The following is a 24120-nucleotide window of genomic DNA, read 5'->3' on the forward strand; positions in this document are numbered from 1 at the left end:
GACGAGCGCCAAGAGCCCTTGGGAGGACACTGTTTGAACGAACGTCCAAAACCCATTGGTCGGACACTGTTTGAACGAACGTCAAAATCCCTTGGGCGGACTTTGTTTGGACGAACGCTCAACGATCAAACATGAAGACCGAGCGCTAGCGATCACTAACCAATATCAAGACCGGACGCTTAAGATTCAACCCTAAGAATACAAACTTAAGGCCGAACACTCACAATCGCAACTAAACCAAGGCCGAACGCCACCAACATGAACGCTCGTTATTACTTATGGACGCTCGCTACTAATTCAACCTCTGACCGAACGCTAATTAAACCATCAACTGAACGAACGCTAATGAAAATTTGTCTATGTAATTTAAGGATTGTTAACTATCCTTTTTCAGTGTTAGTTGGTTTAGACATTTAAAAAACTTTGATGTTGTAGTTGAGCTTTAGATGATTTGCTGTTTTTCTTTAGTAACTTCTCTGCATTTCAGGTGCAAAATAGAAGCCAAATAACCAACCATGCTCTGGTAGTTTTTTTTTTTCTAAGTTATGTTGTCTGTATTTATATGAATTGTAACAAAAACTTAATTGTTGCTTATGTGCAATGTATGTCTATAGGTTCGGTGTGAGTACAGCATGGCTAATTTTAGCACTGGAGATCGCATGAGGAAATCAAAGGGTGACAGGTTTTGCTCATTTACTTGCTTTTGTTTAACTTCCTATTCTTTTTGACCTTTCACTTATTTTTTATATATTCGTAGTTTTATACTTATCAAAATGGTATTGGAGCATAGACTACTAGGATGATAATGAATGTTGCATTAGTAGAATCTATCTTAAGAGTGCCTTGTAATTTGTAAATTGGACTTTTTGATCTTTTTACTGAGGTAAGAATTTAATAGCAATGGTGGTAATGCATGTTTAGACTTTTAGAGTATAAATTTTGATTATTAATTAGTAATATATATATATATATATATATATATATATATATATATATATATATTGCATTTGTTCATGTGATACAGTGTAATTTTTTTTTTAATCTTGCATTCATAATTTTCTATGTAACAACTATCTTGCTATCCACTAACGTATTGTAGTGTTTTTGGGGCTGGCTGCTCCATGCCTTTGATATAGCTGACTACAGGCTCAGCAATGGGTTATGTATCATAAAACAATGAAAAGCTTAACCCCATGCACCCTTTTACTGCCTTTTCTCATTTTTAATCTTTTTTGCAAGCTTTGACTTTTTTGAGTAATCTTTGGCCAAAACTCACTGAATAGTTTTGAATGGCTTAACCATCAATGTTTGCAGATATAAATGTTATCCTGTTTTGCTTTTCCTTCATAGTTTTAATATGGTTCTCATTGTAAGGTTCTCTTACAGAAGGATAATAGGATCACTTCTTATTTTTTACTACGTGATTTGAAGTTCTCATTCTACAGGAGATCAACTGAAATTTCCCTGGTTATTCGGCAAACCATGGAAGCATCTATATTGACACATCTATTGCCTCGATCTCAGGTTTTATTACACATTAAGAACTTATTTTGTCATGTGCTTTGCTTTCCCCTAGTCCTCCCTAATGTTTTACTTATTAAATTTGCAGATAGATATATATGTCCAAGTTCTCCAAGCAGATGGAGGTAACTAAGACTTGATAATGGGATCTTGTGATTCTCTTCTGTCATTGCCATTTTATTTTCTCTCTTTACTCATTTAATATGTACATTAATTTTGGGTGATGTTGACATGTCTTTTATAGGAACTAGATCTGCTTGTATAAATGCTGCAACTTTGGCCCTTGCCGATGCTGGGATCCCTATGCGTGATCTTGTAACATCCTGCAGTGCCGGATACCTTAACAGCACAAGTCTGCTTGGTATATATCTGTTTTTACTCTAAATTTGAACTGGCTAAATACAAGTGTGGTATGTCTGTTTTGTTTCTGTCTACTTCTGATGCACGGGCTGCCCTAATTATTAAAGGTTTCTGAATGTGTACAGATTTGAACTATGTAGAAGACAGTGCTGGAGGTCCTGATGTAACCCTAGGAATTTTGCCAAAGTTGGATAAAGTAACACTGCTTCAGGTTAATTAGTTCCACAGAAAGGAAAACTTTTTATTGCTCTCTCAGTCATTGGTACTCACGTAGTAAAGAGTCTGGTGGTGTTGAAGCTGTAATTCCTCTTCCTTCAAAAACTGTTCTTGTGATTAGAGATTTTGGAGAGAACAGTAGAGTTTTAACCCTTGATTACTCGAGGGAATAGGTGCATGTTCGGAAATCCCCAAAAGAAGCTTATCTAAGCTCGCCTCAGATTTAACAACTTAATAGTTTGTTGTACACATGAATCTTTTTTCAAATATCAGTTGTTTTTTAATCAACAGATACTTCTTACGAAGGTTCCTGATAGAGTGATTTGCTGTTGTACCCTTTGATGGAGTTATGTCATGACAAATCTTCTTTTTAGTCTGAGTTAATGTTTGATCAAGTGTAACTTAATTTTCACTAGTATCATACTTGGTAACTCTTTATTTGGAATTCCAGTTCAGCATCTTTTACTTTTTTAGTTGCAGATCTTTTGTTGATACTTTAAATTTTGACTGAAGAAATATAGTTGATATATTCTTTCCGCCACCTTATTATAGGATGAAATTCATGTATGGTCCACAAAACAGAGAGGGAGGGTAACTTCATTTGGTGGGGCTGGCATAGATTTTTTCCAATGACAGTTTATCAGTCAGTTTATTGCTCCCATTCTTAGATTGATATTATGGAGTTAAATTTGTTTCGAACACGTGCCACTATGTAAAGGCTGGTTGAGATTGTGAACCTTCAAAGTTTTAATCAGAAATTTACTACTATCATTATTATGAAAAGCATGCAATGCTTTTCTTTTCTCATCCAGCTTATTTCATTCGTTCACTCCCTGCCATATTCCGTAGTTTAGAATGGAAAAGCTCCTAGTTTAATTTTATTTGCACTAATTTCTGTTGTTACTGTCTATAGATGGATTCTAAACTACCAATTGACATTTTGGAAAATGTTATGCAACTGGCAATCGAAGGCTGCAAAGCAATAGCAAACTACATTCGAGAAGTAAGAACCTGCTGACACTTTTGTGATTATACTAAGAGGAGTCCAAACAAGTTTTACATTAATTTCACTGCTTAAATCCTGTTTCTTTGTTGGCTGGCAGATTTTGCTGGAGAACACAAAGCAACTGGAATATCGACGAGGTGTATAGTTTTTATAGCAAAAATGATGCTATGATTATTATTACCTGTGGTCACGGTTTTCCAGATTTGTAGGTCCGTTCTTTCAGCATTTGTGCTTTTTTTTGGTTATGGAGGAGAATTCTCTTGTATTTACGTGGAACAATTTTGTTTTTAGCATACGGTGCTGAATAAAACGGAAATTTGTTGTAGAATTCGTTTCTCATTTCTGTCACCTTATCACTATGAATAAAAGGTAACAAAATTATGATTTATTTTGGGACCACTTTCTGAATTTCCACAATTCCCCCAAAATAAGACGTGTAGAATGGAACTAATGATCTGACACTTCAACGAATGAAGAATTAATGATTGAAGTTAGAATCAAAATAATCAGTGGGTTGGTTGAGTGTGTGTACATGGTGATTGCATCCTCAGAAAAAGCAATGACATCAGTATTGACAATTTAATTGCTAACTAATTTCAATGGTTAGTTTCCTAAATTTCCTTTTTGGGTACGATACAGTTTGATAAAGACAGCTTTGGTGTTAAATGTTTGTATTGCAGTTAAAGTCTTGATATAGCGAGTTAAACTGAATTAATTATGTAAATATAAAAAGTAAATAATTTATAGTAATTTCTAAATCCTGGTAAATATAAAGTAGTTTAATTAAGTTAACATTTTTTTATTTCTTTTAAATACGTATGCTAGAGCGGAATACTGAAGTTTTTTGGTAGAGTTGAATACAGTAAGTTTGAAACATCACTGATACAGATTTAGAAGAAAAAAAAGTATTTGAAGTAATAATATTGTATGGAAAAATGTTAATTTTTCTGGGAAAAAAATTTCACAGAAAAAGTTAACCTGAAAGTTAATGATCAAGAGAATTTTAGGATTATTTCTATGGTAAAGGAAAGTGTAAGACCCATGAAAAATATTTACTTTAATAATAATAATTTTATTACTAGTAGTAATAAATTTCTTTGTGAATGGAAAATATATAAGTTTATAAAATGTGGAAAGATTAATAAGAAATTTTGGTAGCTTAATTTGTAAGACCCATGAAAAAATATTTATAATAGTAAATTTTAGCATTTTATTAGTAATAATAATTTTAATGGATAGAAAAATGTAAATTTTTGGATATAAAATTATAGTAATTCTAGAGGGAGAGTTTCAAATTTTTGATAACTTATTTAGGATTTTTTTTAAGAAAAGTGAATAGTGAATAGTAAATAGTAAATAGTAAATAGTGAATAGTGAATAGTTAAAAAAAAAATATTAAAATAAATTGTGGAAGAGAACACTCCACGTAGAATTAATCATTCAGAGATAAGAATGGTGAATAAAAAATAATATTTGAATAGTAAAAATGAATAGTGAAAGTGAATAGTAAAAATGAATAGTAAAAATGAATAGTAAAAAAACTTTTTGGCTATAAATAGCCAAGGGGGGGAGGCTGAAGATTTGCACCAAAATTCTAGAGAAATTGTGAGAGAAGAGAGTTGGAGGAAATTCTAGTTGAAGAGGGGAAATTCTGGAAGTTTCCGGAGAACGGTTTGAGAAGAGGAAACTAAGTCTGGAATAGAGGTAAGGGGAGCTAACCTTGAGTATCTCCTTTTGTATTATCTTGAGTCTTGAATATGCTATATTTTGCTTTTGTCTGATCTTAAATCTTGAATATGGAGTATTTTGTTTCTGTATGATTTTGAATTTAAATGAGAGTATGCTTTTGTGTTGATATCCAAGTGTGATAGTTGTAAAACGTGATATTGATTATGTTATGCCATTTGTATGTTATTAGTTGTTTATTTTTGTATTTTGGAAGGATTAGAAATTGTCTAACCGGCTCTGCCAGATTCAATTTATTGTTTCCCCAAACATTTTATTGCTTTCCTTGTTTATTTTTATCGTATTTTGGAAGGATTAGAAGTTGTCTAACCGGCTCTGCCAGATTCAACTTCTTGTTTCCCCAAACGTTTTATTTCTTTACTTATTTATTTTATTGCATTTTGGAAGGATTAGAAGTTGTCTAACCGGCTCTGCCAGATTCAACTTCTTGTTTCCCCAAACTATTTATTGCTTTACTTATTTATTTTATTGCATTTTTGGAAGGATTAGAAGTTGTCTAACCGGCTCTGCCAGATTCAACTTCTTATTTCCCCATACATGTTATTGTTCTTGTTATTTAATTATATTGTATTTTTGGATGGATTAGAAGTTGTCTAACCGGCTCTGCCAGATTCAACTTCTTGTTTCCCCATGAATTTTTATATTAGGATTATTTTTATGATTGTCAAATATTGTATTCTTATATGACCATTTACAGTAATATTTTATTATTGTTAATTGTTTATAATTATCTTGTATGAATTTTATTATGAATGTTTATTGTGATGATTGATATGAAATTATGCATTTGAAATATAGTATGAGTCTCGGGGAGAGACTCTAAATTGGCATGGTATTAGTGTATATGTTGATGTTGAGGGTCCTGTTGTTGGTGGTGATCCTAAAACTCTAATAATTTTCCAATCTCAATTAGAGAAGGATGTATTATGTGGTGAGAGTAGTAGGAGGTCCTAGTCTATGTTCATAGACGTTAATGGACTAACCTTGTGGGTGATGTGATATATTATATTTTTGGCCATAACTGTGTTGTAGATGTCACCACAAGTGCATGACCACCCGAGACTTCCATCAACATTATATCCGGATAATAGAGTCTAGTATAATAATTGCATCTTACAAGAATTTATGGTGAATGTATTATGTATATTAATAGTGTCATGCTTTTCTTTGAATTGTGCATGGTAGCTCACCCTTACTTGTTTGTTTGTGCCGGAAAAATCTTATTTTTGCGATGATCGTATAATGTTTTTGTTATACGGGAGCAGATGAGGGAACGACATCTGAACCAATTCAAGTGAAGGAGGAAGCAGCAGAAAAATGAAGATAATTTTAAGAAGAAAAAAAAAATTAAGAGTGTTTTTATTTGTGTAAAAATATAATGTATTTTCAGTGTGAACCATTTTACTCATAAATGGATGATTGTAACAATGTACGATGTTTATATTATTAATGAAATATTTGGTGTGTGAGATGCGTTAACCCCTGCTCAGCAAAAGTGTTTGGAAATTGAAAGTCGTAGAAGCGGAAAAAGTCAAGACGAATAAACTTTACCGCCATGATCTTCCTTTCTTGCCAAGAATTAACAAAGTCTGCGTGTTTCCCTTGATCTGAAATCCATCCATCTATGTTTGCAAGACGTGGTTGAGAAGAAGAGGAGGCTCCAGCTGTTCTGCGACGGTGCCTTCTTGAGTCAGCCATGGAGGAAGAATGGGAAAATGAGATTTTGAGAAGGTGAAGGGAAATGAAGAAGATGTGAGCTCTAGATTTGATTTCAGCAGTAATTGGGTGCAAAGGAGTGTCTAATAATCGATTATGGGGGGCTTTTTATAAGAAAAATGGACAAACTAGCCGTTTATGGTCGTTTATGGCCGTTATGGGATGCTCCAACGACTCTATTTTTGAAACTGTCAGCGTGATAATCGATTATGGCTCGAGATAATCGATTATCAGTTCAATAATTACTGCCCAGAATTGCATGATAATCGATTATGCATAATGATAATCGATTATCTGCTCAAGATTTTCCAGAATTGAATTTGATGCATGAATAATCGATTATAACTTAGTGATAATCGATTATGAAGCGTTAAGTTTACGAAAAATGCAAAAATTTGCATAGATTTTGATTCTAAGATATGTCTGACACTCCTAACTCTCTTCTAAGCTCAAAAAATCTATCTCCAGGTTTAACAAGAAAGCATTTCAGCTAGCACAATCAGTTCAAAAACTAATTTTGACAACACAAATTTCAACTTATCAAACACCAACTATGTTTCATGCACTCTCATATCCCAATTTGTTCAACTTCATATATTCAACTTGTTACCAATAAGGAGTATTGGTAAATCTTGAAGAAATTTGTTTTGATGATGCTACAAGAAGTTTTAGTTGAAGAAGATATTAGAATTAGTTAAAAGCAAGTTGTAGAAATTAAATGTAGTAGGAAATTCTTGTAAACCTTGTAAAACTTGCATTTTTAACCTGCAATAATCGATTATGATTAAGCAATAATCGATTATCACAAGTCATACTTGAATAATCGATTATCACTTCATATAATCGATTATCACATTTTTGAAAACCTGTAACGGACTTGAATAATCGATTATCACTTACAATAATCGATTATTCATGGCAGTTGGGAGCTGTCCTTTGGCATTCAGTGTACTTGGCTATATATTTTGATTTGGAGAAATCAGAAGGTAACGTTGTTGAACAGAAGCTCTTGTAGAATACTGTTTGTCAGAGGAAGTTCTCAGAAGCTATAGTTCAAGTTCCCTTGCTTGGTCTCGTGAACAGGAGAGGCTCGTGTGTCGTGTGTCGATAGTCGGAGCAAGCTCTCTTCGAGTTAGCAAGGTGCTCTGCCTGGTCTCGTGAATAGGAGAAGCTCGCGTTTCGTTTGTCGATATTCGGAGCGTTTCTCTTTGAGTTGGCAGAGTGTTCTTCTTCCTGTTCGTTCGTCGAAGGAAGGTTTATTTATCTGCTTTATTCACTATTTGTTGTAATCTGTGAAACCATTTTTAGTGAAAAAGGTTAATCACTATTTATAGTGATTAACGACTGGACGTAGAATCTTTTGATTCGAACCAGGATAAAAATCCAGTGTATCAATTTTTCTACTCTCTATACTCTTTACCTTTTACGCATGTTAACTGTTTGATTAATTTTCTCTAAGAAAATTGTTTTTCTAAAACGAACCATCAAAACTTGATTTGTGACCGTAACACGCTTTCCGAATATTTTATTCCGCTGCGCAACTCTATAACGGTACCGATTGTTCCAACAAATATTTCCCAGATAGTGTCAGGTTTGCTAAAGAGGTAGAGTTTCTCGAGTTGACTCAGGGCAACAGATTAGTATCGGAGTATGCAAATCGTTTTAAACACTTGCTTCGCTTCAACACTATGTCAATAGATGAAGAATGGCAGTGTCGCAAGTTTGAGAATGGCTTGAGGAAGGATATAAAGTTACTGGTGAAAGGATTGCGCATCAGAGAATTCTCCGCCTTGGTAGAGATGGCCCGTGATATGGAAAAGACTAAGGGAGAACCAGAGGGACCTCAGAGACAACAAAGCCAACCACTTAGGGTTGGTGGACCTGTGATATCCCGGGGAGACTCCAGTTCTAGAAGGACCCCTTTCTCTAGACCTCCTTCCTTCAGGTCTAGGAGTTCTTCCTCGCAGTCATCGGGGCAATCCAGCTTTGCCAGTTCCGTTAGATGCTTCAAGTGTGGTGGACCACACCTCCAGAGTTCTTGCCCTCAGTTAGAAGGGTACAGGAGGTGTAATATCTGCAGGCAAGAGGGACACTATGCCAGAGACTGTCCTACTACTAGGAGGGTAGGACCACAGCCACGCCAAGCTGGCACATCTATTCAGAGGGGTGGACACAGACCTCAGGCAGCCGGGAGAGTTTATGCATTGACTGGGGCTGAGGCAACCAGTGCAGGTAATTTAATTGTCAGCAGTTGCTTGTTATTTGGAGCTTCGTGTGTAACGTTGTTTGATTCGGGGGCGACACATTCTTTTGTGTCTAAGGCTTGTGTGGAGAGGCTTGGTTTAGTTGTTAGAGAGCTTCCGTGTGATCTGGTGGTGTCTACACCAGCAGCTGGGTTAGTTAGAACATCTGATGTGTGCTCCAGATGTCCTATTGAGGTGGAGGGACGCAGGTTCAGAGTGAACCTTATTTGCTTACCTCTGCAGGGGCTAGAGGTAATTCTGGGAATGGATTGGTTAGCAGCCAATCGTATTCTTTTAGATTGTTGTGGTAAGAAGCTAATATTTCCCAAAGAAGATGAAGACTTGTCGTTATCGCTCGGTGTATTGAAGCAAGACATCTTCGAGAGTGCCAATTGCTTCCTAATCATGTTTCATATGGTCGGGAATTCTAATTTAAACTCTTCAGCACTTGGGAACCAGAGTGTAGACCTTCTGGTTGTGAATGACTTCATGGATGTTTTCCCTGAAGAAGTTCCTGGTTTACCTCCTCCGCGAGAGGTGGAGTTCTCTATTGATCTGGTCGCGGGAGTAGGACCAGTATCCATGGCTCCTTATCGGATGGCTCCAGCTGAGCTGGCTGAGTTGAAGAAACAGATTGAAGAATTGTTAGAGAAACAGTTTATTCGGCCAAGTGCTTCGCCGTGGGGTGCGCCCGTGTTACTAGTAAAGAAAAAGGATGGTAGCTCAAGGTTGTGCGTTGACTATCGACAGTTGAATAAGTTGACGATCAAGAACAAGTATCCATTGCCGAGGATCGATGATCTGATGGATCAATTACACGGAGCTACAGTATTCTCCAAGATTGATTTGAGGTCGGGTTACCATCAAATTTTAGTAAAGGCCGATGATGTGCAGAAGACGGCATTCAGGTCCAGATATGGCCACTATGAGTATGTCGTTATGCCTTTTGGTGTGACTAATGCTCCAGCTATATTCATGGACTATATGAATCGAATTTTCAGACCCTTCTTGGACAAGTTCGTGGTAGTTTTTATAGATGACATACTTGTCTATTCTAAAACTCGGGAAGAACATGAAGATCACCTTAGGGCAGTACTTGAAGTGCTGAGAGAAAGAAGATTGTATGCCAAGCTGTCCAAGTGTGAGTTTTGGATGAAAGAAGTTCCTTTTCTTGGACATGTGATTTCAGCTGGAGGAATTGTTGTTGATCCCACTAAGGTGCAAGCAGTACTTCAGTGGGAGAGACCTAAGACTGTTACAGAAGTCAGGAGCTTTGTGGGCCTAGCGGGCTACTATCGCCGTTTTATTGAAAGCTTTTCACGGATTGTGGCGCCGTTGACACAACTGACTAGGAAGGATCAACCTTTTGTTTGGACAGATCGCTGTGAGACTAGCTTCCAAGAGTTAAAGAACAGGTTGACTAGTGCACCAGTTTTGGTTATCCCTGACACGGGTAAACCTTTTGAAGTTTTTTGTGATGCCTCTCATCAGGGATTAGGGTGTGTACTGATGCAGGAGAAGAAGGTAGTGGCATATGCATCAAGACAACTCAAGGTTCATGAGAAGAATTATCCCACTCATGATTTGGAGTTGGCAGCTGTGGTATTTGCTTTGAAGATTTGGAGACACTACCTGTATGGCGCGAAATTTCAGGTGTTTAGTGATCATAAGAGTCTGAAATACCTCTTTGATCAGAAGGAGCTTAATATGAGGCAAAGGCGATGGATGGAGTTTCTTAAAGATTATGACTTTGATCTCCTTTATCACCCTGGGAAGGCAAATGTGGTGGCGGATGCTTTGAGCAGGAAGTCAGTGCATATTTCAGCCTTAATGATCAGAGAGCTTGAGTTAGTAAAAAGCTTCAGAGATTTGAGGTTGCAGGTAGAATTTGAAGCTGACAGCATCAGATGCAGTAATTTGGTGGTGTCCAATGACTTATTGAAGCGTATTAAAGAAGAGCAGTCGAAGGATGTTGAGCTCCAAACGTCATCCAGTTTGATTGGGACGGAACAAGGAAAAGATTTTGCATTGGGGACTGATGGTATCTTAAGGTTCAAAGGCAGAGTATGTATCCCTAGCAATTCAGAAATGAAGAGGTTAATCCTTGAGGAGGGTCATAAAAGCCGTTTTAGCATGCATCCTGGCATGACTAAAATGTATCAAGACCTCAAGGAGTCTTTTTGGTGGTCTGGTATGAAGAGAGATGTAGCTCAGTTCGTCGCCTCTTGTTTAACTTGTCAGAAAGCGAAGATAGAGCATCAGAGACCGGGGGGTTTGTTGCAGCCATTGGAAATTCCAGAATGGAAATGGGATAGCATCGCTATGGACTTTGTTACCCATTTGCCACGCATTGTCCGAAGACATGATGCAATATGGGTAATAGTGGACCGATTGACCAAGAGTGCCCACTTCTTGGCAATTGATTTGAGAATGTCTATGGCAAAGTTGGCGCAACTGTATGTTAAGGAGATAGTGAGGTTACATGGAGTGCCTTCGAGTATTGTATCAGATAGAGATCCGAGGTTCACATCCAGGTTTTGGCAAACCCTTCAGAATGAGATGGGAAGCAGACTCCAGATGAGCTCGGCATATCATCCCCAAACGGATGGACAGTCTGAGCGGACGATCCAATCGCTTGAAGATTTGTTGAGGACTTGCATTTTGGATCACCTAGGGGTATGGGATGAGATATTGCCACTGGTTGAGTTCACTTACAACAACAGCTATCAGGCGAGTATCGGCATGACACCGTTTGAAGCGTTATATGGAAGGCGCTGCAGGACACCTCTTTGCTGGTTTCAGGATGGAGAAGCAATTTTCACGGGACCAGAGATAGTTCAGCAGACTACGGAGAAGGTGAAGCTTATACAAGAGAGGATGCGGGCATCACAGAATAGGCAGAAGTCCTATGCTGATCGGAGGCGCCGGCCGTTAGAATTTGCAGTTGGGGATCATGTATTCCTCCGAGTGACTCCTACTACCGGAGTAGGAAGAGCTATTCGTGCTAGGAAACTATCTCCTAGATATCTTGGTCCTTACCAGATCCTACGACGTATAGGACCAGTAGCGTATGAGATGGCTATGCCACCTCAGTTAGCAAACTTGCATCCAGTATTCCATGTATCTCAACTGAGAAAATACATGTCTGATCCTTCTCATGTGCTTGAAGTTGACAATGTGCAAGTTAGAGAAGATTTGTCAATTGAGGTGTGATAACAGTTGAAAAACTGTTATTTTCATGCTTAAAATTGACACTAAAAGCAACCTTTAGACTTAGAAACTAGCTTGAAATCATACTTTTATCCATATTTTCAGAAATAAGAGAGCTGGACAGGTTTATGCTTGATTTCAGTGTTTTTGTACAGGTTTTAAGGTGAATTTAGTGAAAGAAGTGAAGAATGAGAGAGATGAAATCAGAAAAGGAATCAAAGAGTGCAAAAAGGAGAAGCCGAAGGCACCGCTCAGCGGCATTTTACCGCTGAGCGGCACTCAGGAGGTCACGGGAGGTCCGCTGAGGGGCAAAATGGCCGCTGAGGGGAAGAAAAGAGACGCGCACTCACCGCTGAGCGGCACACTTATGGGCTTGGGCTTAGATTCTTTGTAATTTTAGAATAGTATATAAGCTTTAGGACGTCCTAGGGTTTGTATCTTTGGCAGAAACGAGGCAAACACTCTCTCTTCCACCCCTTTGAAGGAGGATCTTGGATGCTCAGGCTACCTCTTCACCTTTATTGGGTTTATTCTTTCATTCTTTCATTGTTCATCTAGGTTCACCATGAATATGGTGAACTAAACCTTGTATGTTTGTTGGGGAATCAAGGTAATCTCTTGAAGCTCTCATATATGGAATTTATGCTTGCATCTTTTAATTAAGACTTATGCTTTCTTTCATCATTAGTTAGGGTTTTTCCTCTTTGCTTAATGCTTGCATTGTTTAACTCATTCGATGCATGATTATTGGTTTTGTCGATACGGGAACGTACGGGGAAGTCTAGATCCGGGGAATTTCTCCCAATATTATGTTGGTTGTCGTTAAGCTCCTGAACTTATGAACTGATCATTAGGAATGCTAGGAATTGTATGAACTCGTGATTAGGGAGAAGCCTTCTAGAAAGGTACTTTAGAGAGTGGCATTAACAATGATGATTTGAATGTTGAATTCCTAAAATATATGAGAGTGGATAAGATGAAATTGAAACCCCAACAACATATTCATTCATATATTTCATTGAAAGTGTTTATCTTTTGCTTTTGCCATTGATCAAAAACTCATGCATACATGTTTATTTTCTGTCTTGCATATTAAACTCCAAATATTTCGTTCTTAAGTCTTAGCTAATCAACAAACCACATAACTAAACTAGGCCGTAAGTCCTTTGGGAAGAACGATACTTGGTCTTACCAAGTTTATTACTTGAACGATTCGGTCATACTTGCCGATTGTGAAACAAGTTTGTGACATCATATTTTGGTGATCATAAATTTGTCCATCAAGTTTTTGGCGCCGTTGCCGGGGACTCGTGGTTTAACTGGTTAATTTGTGTGATTATTGATTATCTTTGACTTTAATTTTGAATTTCAGTTTTTATTTTTTCTGTTTTTATTTTATCTTATTAGATTAGATTAGATTTGATTTGATTTTATTTTATTAGATTAGATTTGATTTTATTTTATTTTATTCTATCTTATTTTATTGTATCTTCTGAATCTTTTATCTTCTGAATATATATCTTCTCTTATATCTTTTTGTGCTAACAAATATTTTTTAGGGTTTTGTGCCTAATGTTTGCAGGATGCAATTTGGTCAAGAATTTAACTATATGGGCACTCAATTCTACCAAAGTAATCTCAACCAATGGTGGGAACCTCACTCAAGCATGGATCAAAGCCAATTTTGGCAAGCTGCCGGACAATTTGAGAACCAACCACAACAACAATGGCAGCAACAAAGCTTTAAAATCAACAAAGGGAAGCAAGAGATCTCTTCATTTAGACAAGGCATGGAAGAATCACTGGGGCATGCATGGGACAGGTATAAAAGCCTATTACGAAAGACTCCCACACATGGATTTAACGAAGGAGAAGTAGTCCTAATCTTCCTTGGAGGACTTGGTTCACAAACCAAGATGATGCTGGACGCCTCAGCTGGAGGCAATATCAAATGGAAGACTCCAGAGGAAGCCACAGAAATAATTGAAAATATGACTACTAATAACAATAAGTGGAACAGTGAAAGAGGAGCTCCTATTCAACAAAAAGGAGTTCTACAGTTGCAATCCAATGATGCCTTGATAGCTCAGAACAAGTTAATAACTCAACAATTGGAGAATCTCTCAAAGATACTTGAACAATTGCCACAAGAGTTAAAGACTGTTGCACAGGTACAATCCTAGTTGTGCAAGTTGTGTGGAGGTGACCATATCAATGGTCAATGTGCCTTTCCAGTTGAAGCCGTAGAGGATGTAAACTACATGACCAATCAGTACCGTCAAGGGAGCTACAATCAAGGGTGGAAACCACACCCAAGTATTGGTCAGGAACAAAGTGGGCAAGTTGGACAAACTGGGCAATTTAACAAGCAACAGCAACAAACCTTTCTATCAGGAAGTTTGGATGACACCCTTCAACAATTTTTGAAAAATTCTGACGCTACTCAGAAAAGCATTGAAGAATCATGTAAAAGGATGGAGATGCAGCTTCATTCCATTAGTCAGAGATTGAATGATGAGGTTAATACTGAAGTTAACCCTAAGGAGGAAGGGCAAGCCATTATCACTGAAAGTGACAAGATTCTTGATGAGAAAAAAATAGGGGGCGATGAGGAAAAGATAGAGAGAAAAGAAAAAGAAGAGTTGAGTGAGAAAGATAAAGATGATGAAAAAGAAAAAGAAGTGGTTGAGAGAGAAGAGAGGAAGAAAATTTGTGTGAAAATAAAGAAGTTGAGAAGAAAAAGAGAAGGGAAGAAAAAAATAAGAGAAAAGAAAAAGAGAAAATTTGGGGAGAGGAAGCATAAGAAAAAGAAGATGAGAGGAAAGAAGAAGGAATCGTATGAAAAATCCCATCCTCATCTAAAGAAGAATCATAGGAAGGAAAAGAAATTTAAGTGCTTTATGGAAATCTTCAAGAAATTGGAGATTAAAGTTCCTATGATTGAGACACTGCAACAGGTTCCTGGTTTGATCAAATTTCTGAAGAAGTTCAGTAGAAAGAAGAAAAAGAAGAAGGAACTTGAGCTTTACTGGGTCAAGCTAATGACGTTAAAAGAGCGCTTGCTGGGAGGCAACCCAGTGGATTTAAAAACTTTTGATTTGGTTTTGTAACTTTTAATTTGTGGACATTATTTTGTAAATATTTTGTTGGATATAGCATCTACTGAAGGATGCTAGGTGGTTAAGTATCTACTGAAGGATACTAAGTGTGTAACACCACTGATGGGTGTTGGTGAGAAAAATTTTGCACCTACTGATGGGTGTTGGTAAGTTTTTAACACCTACTGATGGGTGTTGGTGGATTTTGGGTCAGGCTCGTGACGTTAAACAAGCGCTACCTGGGAGGCAACCCAGTTGATTGATTGTTTCTGTTTGTTTATTTTAGTTAGGGTTTGCATAAGCATTTTTAACATTGAATTGCAGGGAACCAGTGAGGGGTATGTCTAGGAAGGCACGTAGGTTAAGAAAAGAAGGAGAGGAGCACATCACGAAAGTGCCGCTGAGCGGTACTCTCGCAGATTGGGCTTTAGTTCCCCTTAGCGGGACCCGAGCCCATTAGGGTATTTTTAAACCCTAAGCTGCGCAAAGTCTTATACTTTCAGGCTTTTCTCTGCATAAACATGATAACAGTTGAAAAACTGTTATTTTCATGCTTAAAGTTGATACTAAAAGCAACCTTTAGACTTAGAAACTAGCTTGAAATCATGCCTTTTGTTTATATTTTCAGAAATAAGAGAGCTGGACAGGTTTATGCTTGATTTAAGTGTTTTTGTGCAGGTTTTGAGGTGAATTTGGTGAAAGAAGTGAAGAATAAGAGAGAGGACATTAGAAAAGACAAGAAAGAGTGCAAAAAGGAGAAGTCGAAGGCACCGCTCAGCGGCAAACTACCGCTGAGCGGCACTCAAGAGGTGGCGTTGGAACCGCTGAGGGGCACTTTTCGGGCTTGGGCTTTTGTAATCTTTTGTAACTCTAGATTAGTATATAAGGGCTTGCACGTCCTTTAGTTAGGGATCTTTGGCAGAAACGAGGCAAAGACTCTCTCTTTCACCCCTTTGAAGGAGGATCTTGGATGCTCAGGCTACCTCTTCACCTTTATTGGGTTTATTCTTTCATACTTTCATTGTTATTCATCTAGGTTCACCATGAATATGGTGAACTAAACCTTGTATGTTTGTTGGGGAATCAATGTAATCTCTTGAAGCTCTCATATATGGAATCTGTTGAGTACATCTTTGAATTAAGACATATGCTTTCTTTCATCATTAGTTAGGGTTTTTCCTCTTTGCTCAATGCTTGCATTGTTTAACTCATTCTAATGCATGATTATTGGTTTTGTCGATACGGACACGTACGGGGAAGTCTAGATCCGGGGAATTTCTCCCAATATTATACTGACAATATTCTATTGGTTGCCTTTAAGCTCCTGCACTCATGAACTAATCATTAGGAATGCTAGGAATTGTATGAACTATTTGATTAGGGAGAAGCCATCTAGAATGGTACATTAGAGAGTGGCATTAACAATGATGATTTGAATGTTGAATTCCTAAAATATATGAGAGTGGATGAGATGAAATTGACCCCCAACAACATATTCATTCATATATTCCATTGAAAGTGTTTATCTTTTGTCTTTGCCATTGATCAAAATTCATGCATACATGTTTATTTTCTGTCTTGCATTTTAAACTCAAATATTTCGTTTGTAAGTCTTAGTTAATCAAGAAACCACATAACTAAACTAGGCCGTGAGTCCTTTGGGAAGAACGATACTTGGTCTTACCAAGTTTTATTACTTGAACGATTCGGTCATACTTGCCGATTGTAAAACAAGTTTGTGACATCATATTTTGGTGCTTACAAATTTGTCCATCAAGTTTTTGGCGCCGTTGCCGGGGATTCATGGTTTAACTGGTTAATTTGTGTGATTATTGATTACCTTTGACTTTAATTTTGAATTTCTGTTTTTATTTTTTCTGTTTTTATTTTTTTATCTTTTTAGATTTGATTTTTATCTTTTAGGTTAGATTTTATTTTTATCTTTTTAGATTAGATTTTATTTTATTTTCGAATTTTTATTTTATTTTTCTGTTTTCTGTTTTTCTGTTTTCTGTTTTTTTATTTTTCGGTTTTTATTTGATTTGATTTTATCTTTTTAGATTAGATTTTATTTTATTTTATTAGATTTTATTTTTTTATCTTTTTAGGTTAGATTTTATTTTATTTTATTAGATTTTATTTTTTTTTTATTTTTTTTTTTTTATCTTTTTAGGTTAGATTTTATTTTATTCTTATTCTATCTTTTAGGTTAGGTTAGATTTTATTTTATTTTATCTTTTAGATTAGATTTTATTTTTTAGATTAGGTTTTATTCTATTTTATTTGATTCTATTTTCTAAATCTTTTATCTTCTTATATCTTTTCAATCTTTATTTTCTTCTATATCTTTTTGTGCTAACAAATCTGTTCTAGGGTTTTGTTTTCTTGTGCATGCAGAAGGCAATTCGAACTAGAAGTAAGAAAACAACAAAACCACTACTTGAAGGGCTAGAAGAGAGTAGAAGGAGGAGAAGAATCAGAACGTCCAGAGAACTTTTCCCTTCTCCTGAAACTCTCCTACAATCATCACCACAAGGTTCTGTTCATAGCACAGGGAGTATGGAGAACAATAATAATGCTAGAAGAACTCTTGCAGATTACACTAATCTTGCTGGACCTCAGCACTTCAATAGCATAGCTCGGCCTAGAGTCAATGCAGCCAACATGGAGGTCAAACCAGCATTAATTCAACTGGTAAAGAGTAATCAATTTAATGGGTTATCACATGAAAGCCCATATGAGCACCTTACAACATTTAATGAGATTTGTAACACGGTCAAGATCAATGGGGTGCCAGACGAAGCTATCAAACTTAGCTTGTTTCCTTTCTCATTGGGGGGCAATGCTAAGCTTTGGTTGAACTCTTTTCCAGAAGAAAGTTTCACGGAGTGGGAAGCAGTGGTTACAAAGTTTCTAAACAAATATTTCCCACAATCTAAAGTGACTAAAGGAAAGCAAGAGATATCTTCATTCAAGCAGGGCATGGAGGAATCACTGGGACATGCATGGGACAGGTATAAAAGCTTGTTACGTAAAACTCCCACGCATGGCTTTGAAGATCAAGAAGTAGTCCTAACTTTCCTTGGAGGGCTTGGTTCACAAACCAAGATGATGTTGGATGCCTCAGCTGGAGGCAATATCAAATGGAAGACTCCAGAGGAAGCAACTGAAATTATTGAAAATATGGCTACAAGTGATAATGAGCTTCACAATGAAAGAGGCGCCCCTATGCAACAGAAAGGGGTTCTTCAATTACAAACCCATGATGCTCTGCTAGCACAGAATAAGATTCTAACTCAACAGCTGGAAACTCTGACCAAAACTCTTGCTTCACTACCTAAAGAGTTAAAATCTGCTGCACAGGTACAAACCCAGTTGTGCGAACTATGTGGAGGTGATCACATCAATGGCCAGTGTGCTTTTCCAGTGGAGGCCTTGGAGGATGTTAACTTCATGGCTAATCAGTTTCCATACCGTCAAGGGAATTATAATCAGGGTTGGAAACCACATCCAAGCATTAGCCAAGGACAAGCTGGGCAGGCTAATCAGTTTAATAAGCAGCAGCAGCAACCAACTTTGTGGCAACAATTATCTATGCTTAATGACAGATCAACAAAGTTGGAAGAAACTCTTCAGCAATTCATCCAGAAAACTGAATCTTCTCAAAAGAGCACTGAAGCTGCTATAAAGAATCTGGAGATTCAGATGGGTCAGATCACCAAGCAATTGGAAGAAAGACCCAACAGAAACTTTGGGGCTAATACTGAGGTTAACCCCAGAGAAGAGTGCAAAGTGGTCAAGAGTGTAAATGAAGAGATCATTGAGTTGGAAGAAGATGAAACAGAAGAGAGAAGAGAAGAAGAAAGAAAGGACACTTTTCCTTTTCTAACAAATCAGGAGAAACCAATGAATTTCACAGATTTATTCAAAATGGTTGATAATGAAGCTCCTTGGGAACAAATTCTACAGAAAATAGCAGTTTACACCAAATCAGATGAAGGAACCTCTACAAAAAGAAGACGTAGAGAGGATGAGGAAAAAAAGTGTATAACTGTTAAGAAAGAATCATTCCCACCAAAAGCAGCAGATCCAGGCAGTTTTTCTATTCCTTGCATTATAGGGAAGAAAAAGGTAAAGAAAGCTCTCCTTGATTTAGGCTCAAGTGTTAACTTGATGCCTTATTCTCTATTGGAGCAAATTGGCCATGTTGAAATAAAACCTGTAAAGGTTAATCTTGTAATGGCTGATGGATCTTCAAAGGAGCCATGTGGGATTGCAGAAGACATTGTAGTTTGTGTTGGCAAACTTCAGTTCTTGGCAGACTTTGTGGTGATGAAGATGGAAACTGAGAAAATACCTTTCATACTTGGAAGGCCGTTTATGAAAACGGCTAGGGCTATCATTGATGTGAATGAAGGTATAGTGGTTCTCCAAGACAGAGAGGAGAAAGTGGTGGTGGATGTGTTCAAAGATGAGATACAAGCAAAGGAGGAAGAAGCCAGTTATAAAGCTGCATTTCGAGATGCACCCATAACTAGAGGTAAAAATAAAAATCTTAAGGTTTCTGATAACCATTGTTTGTATTTTCAGGCACCCAAGGTAGAAGAGATTGGAAAAGGAGAAGAAGTTCCTAGAGACTGGAAAAAATTAAGACTCCAACTTGGCACACCTGTAAGACTCAAGAACAAGTTGTGGGTTATTAAAGGCTTTAAAGAGAAGGAGATGATAGAGATAGAATCTCCATATTCTAGAGAGTCCAAAACAGTCCAAAGGAAGCAGTTGAAAGGTTGGTGGAAGGACTACATCAATTATAAAGAAGATGGAATGTGAGCTTTAACAGGGTCAAGCTAGTGACGTTAAAGAAGCGCTTGCTGGGAGGCAACTCAGTGGATTTACAAACTTTTGATTTGGTTTTGTAATTTATAATTTGTGAATATTATTCTGTAATTATTTTTGTTGGATTTAGCATCTACTGAAGGATGCTAGGTGGTTAAGTATCTACTGAAGGATACTAAGTTTGTAACACCTACTGATGGGTGTTGGTGAGAAGATTTTGCACCTACTGATGGGTGCTGGTAAGTTTGAAACACCTATTGATGGGTGTTGGTGGATTTTGGGTCAGGCTCGTGACGTTAAACAAGCGCTACCTGGGAGGCAACCCAGTTGATTGATTGTTTTCTGTTTGTCTATTTTAGTTAGGGTTTGCATAAGCATTTTTAACATTGAATTGCAGGGAACCTATGAGGGGTATGCTAGGAAGGCACGTAGGTCAAGAAAAGAAGGAGAAGGGCACATCACGAAAGTGCCGCTGAGCGGTACTAACGCAGATGGGCTTAAGTTCCCCTTAGCGGAACCCGAGCCCATTGGGGTATTTTTAAACCCTAAGCTGCGCGTTTTTACACTCTTTCAAGTTCTTCTCTGTATAAACACTTCCACACCTCTTCTCCTAGGTTTTCCACATCTTCCTACTCTTCCCTCTTTAGAAGATTTCTCTTCCACTCACTTTTATACTAGTGTGTCATCAAAGTTTGGGGTTGGAAGAGAGCATTCTAGTTTGGAAGCATTCTCATATCATCTAGCATCTCCACCCAAGTAAGTAAAATGCATTCTAGGGTTCTTGAATTTGAATGTGATTGTCAAAGCATGACTACTTAGGGGTTTTAGTTTCTATGCATGATTTGATGATATATTTGATGTTTGAACCGATTAAACTGCTTGATTATGAACTGGAAAACTGAAAATTGCATTTGGGTGGAGTTAGGACTGTTTTAAAAACTGATTTTTCAAAAATCTGCAGAGCCCCGCTGAGCGGCATTTACCGCTGAGCGGCACTCTGCCAGATTTGGTTTTTTTCTGATTTTTGCGTGTTGGAATGTGGCGCTGGTGGCGCTGAGGGGAAATTCTGGCCCTCAGCGGTGGTTTAGCTTCAAAAGGAGTTTTGTTTTGTGTTTACTAATGATTAACATCATGTTCTGTGGTTTTGGATTTATGTTTGAATGCAGGAATGGCATCCTCTTCAGGAAAGAGATTGAAAACCATGGCAACCAAGAGAAAGGAAAAGGAACCAGAGCAGCCCCATAATGGCAGGTTCCTCTCTAGGAAACATGAGAAGCACTTTAGGGTGGTTCAGGACAGGAGACTTCTAATGGAGAGAAAGGTTGGAATGATACCTAACTTTGCTCCTCAATTTGGAGAGCAAGTGTTAGGGAATGATTGGGGAAAGCTAGCCACTTATCCATCACCTGCCAACATAGCTGTGGTGAAAGAATTTTACACCAATGCAAAGAAGATTGGTGATTATCCAGCTGAGAATTATTTGGGCTATGTTAGAGGCCATGCTATCAGGTATGATCCTGACTCCATAAATAACTTTCTGGATACTGTGTGGGCTGGTGAGCAATGCCAGTTTGCTCTTAGCATGGAGGAAGGTGCTGATTATGAGGATGTGGAGAGAGTATTGTGTATACCTGGAGGACACTTCCAAAGGAATAGATCTGGCTCAGTGGTTAACATTAGGAGGACAGATTTGACTCCTCTTGCAAAGTATTGGATGGCATTTTCTCATGCCAACATTCAGCCATGTTCACATGTGTCAGATATTACTCTCAGCAGGGCACTCTTCATCTACTGTGTTATCAGAAACTTGAATGTTAATATTGGGCAGGTGATAGCTGATGAGATTAGTGTGTGTGCTAACACCTCAAACAACAAAGCACCACTGGGACATCCTTCTTTGATCACTCACCTTTGCAAGCTAGCTGGGGTGGACACTTCTGTTCCACCATTTGAGAGGCCAAGAAAAGCTATAGATGAGGCATATTACAGACAGTACTGTGGAGGTGAGGAGGCAGCCCAGCCAGTGCCACCACGCCAGGCTCGTAGAGAGAGAAGGCCAGCACAGAGCAGGACTTCTGCTGATACTCATGAGGCAGAACCATTCCAGATGAGGGACATGTATATGTCTCTTATAGGTGCTCAGTTGCAGTCCATCCACAGAGGGCAGGTGGCCACGGCTGAGATGATAGTGGGGATGTATGATACCCCTCCAGCACACAGGTGGACTATGGATGAATTCCATAATGTGGTAGCTTGGCCAGAAGAACCAGTATATGGAGGAGCTGGAGCAGCTGAAGCTTCAGCCAGAGATATGGAGGAAGATGAAGCAGAGGAGGAGGATGCATTTGATGAAGATGATGATGAAGAGGAAGAGGAAGATACAGAGAGCTCGGACTGATGAGGAGCTGAGATAGCATTTACTGATGAATGCTATCATATGATTATGCTTTTGTGGTTTAAGTTTTCTGAACTTATTTGTTTTTGTTTTTAGATTAGGGTTTGATGTACTCTATTGAACACCTGGTTTGTTATGATGGTTTGCTATTAACTGTGATTGTTTGATAAGTAATGCTTGATGATGCTTATTGATTGATTGATGTTGAGATGATGTGCACATTAAAATGCTTATACAGGTGATTCACAAGCTTTGTGAACAAATGCATAATATCATGATTGTGATTGTGAAATTAAGCAGGATGTGCATGTCAAATGTGAATGAGCTTATATGTGAGGTTTTGAGCTCCAGAGTTGTTATTGTTGAATGCTATTACTTTGAAAGCATGAATGACTTTGCCCAGGTTTTCTATGATTGAATCAATTGCTTGTTTTACATCATATGATCAAAGGCCGTGTTTTTGAAACCCTTTTTATTGGCCAAATTCATAAAGTTAGCCTTCTAAAAGAGAACACGTTGTGTTCTATCCTTTGAACCCTTAGCCTTAAATATACACTGAACACCCTTGATTGAAAATCTTTACCTTGAGTTAAGTAGAAGATCTTGTGTGGTATTGTTAAATGTTCAAGTTTGGGGTTATTGGGGAAACATGAAAAAGGAAAAAGCATTGAGCTAAGAGCTAAAAAGTAAGAATATGCAAAGAAAAGAAAAGAAAAAGAAGCAAAGCTCAATGCAAATGCAAAAGCAAAGGCAAAAGAAAGTTGGGAATGAATAAGAAGATTGTGTTGTTATGACTCTCTTAACTCAAGGATTTTGTGATCCAGAAAAACCAATTTTCTTGTTAGCCCAGCCACATTATAAGCCATTGAAAAGTCCTTGTGATGATGCATGCTTGTGAATGTATTTGATTGTGGTTAAATGAAAGGCAAAGTTGATTCATGTGACATTGTGATAATGGAGTGAATGAGTGAAACACTTTACCTCTTATACACTTGTGTGTTGAGTGAAACACTTTACCTAGTTAGGAAATATTCCATAAGCACATGAACATCCATGCTTAATTGATTGATCATTCATGAAAAATAGCATTTGTTGGAATTTAAATGACTTTGTGAACACTAAAGCATGTGCACATCTTGATTGAACTCTTGGTCTTAAGTTTGAGTGAAGTTATTACTTATCTTGAAAAGAGGATTTTGAATGAGTGAACCATCATATGAATTGGTTGGAGATGGAGTTACATTTTATTTGCTTGAGGACAAGCAAAGTTCTAAGTTTGGGGTTGTGATAACAGTTGAAAAACTGTTATTTTCATGCTTAAAGTTGATACTAAAAGCAACCTTTAGACTTAGAAACTAGCTTGAAATCATGCCTTTTGTTTATATTTTCAGAAATAAGAGAGCTGGACAGGTTTATGCTTGATTTAAGTGTTTTTGTGCAGGTTTTGAGGTGAATTTGGTGAAAGAAGTGAAGAATAAGAGAGAGGACATTAGAAAAGACAAGAAAGAGTGCAAAAAGGAGAAGTCGAAGGCACCGCTCAGCGGCAAACTACCGCTGAGCGGCACTCAAGAGGTGGCGTTGGAACCGCTGAGGGGCAAATGGCCGCTGAGGGGAAGAAAGAAGACGCGTAACCACCGCTGAGCGGTAAATGGCGCTGAGCGGCACTTTTCGGGCTTGGGCTTTTGTAATCTTTTGTAACTCTAGATTAGTATATAAGGGCTTGCACGTCCTTTAGTTAGGGATCTTTGGCAGAAACGAGGCAAAGACTCTCTC

General features: G+C 37.7%; 1 pseudogene; it reads left to right on the forward strand.

The window, feature by feature from the left end:
* Nucleotides 1-593: 593 nt before the first annotated feature.
* Nucleotides 594-3248, forward strand: LOC148202285 (exosome complex component RRP41 homolog; annotated as a pseudogene).
* The last annotated feature ends 20872 nt before the right edge of the window (nt 3249-24120 follow it).

The sequence above is a fragment of the Vigna umbellata genome, chromosome 3, assembly GCF_029865625.1.
Source record: "Vigna umbellata cultivar VRB3 chromosome 3, Vumbellata_1.0, whole genome shotgun sequence".
Lineage (NCBI taxonomy): Eukaryota > Viridiplantae > Streptophyta > Magnoliopsida > Fabales > Fabaceae > Vigna > Vigna umbellata.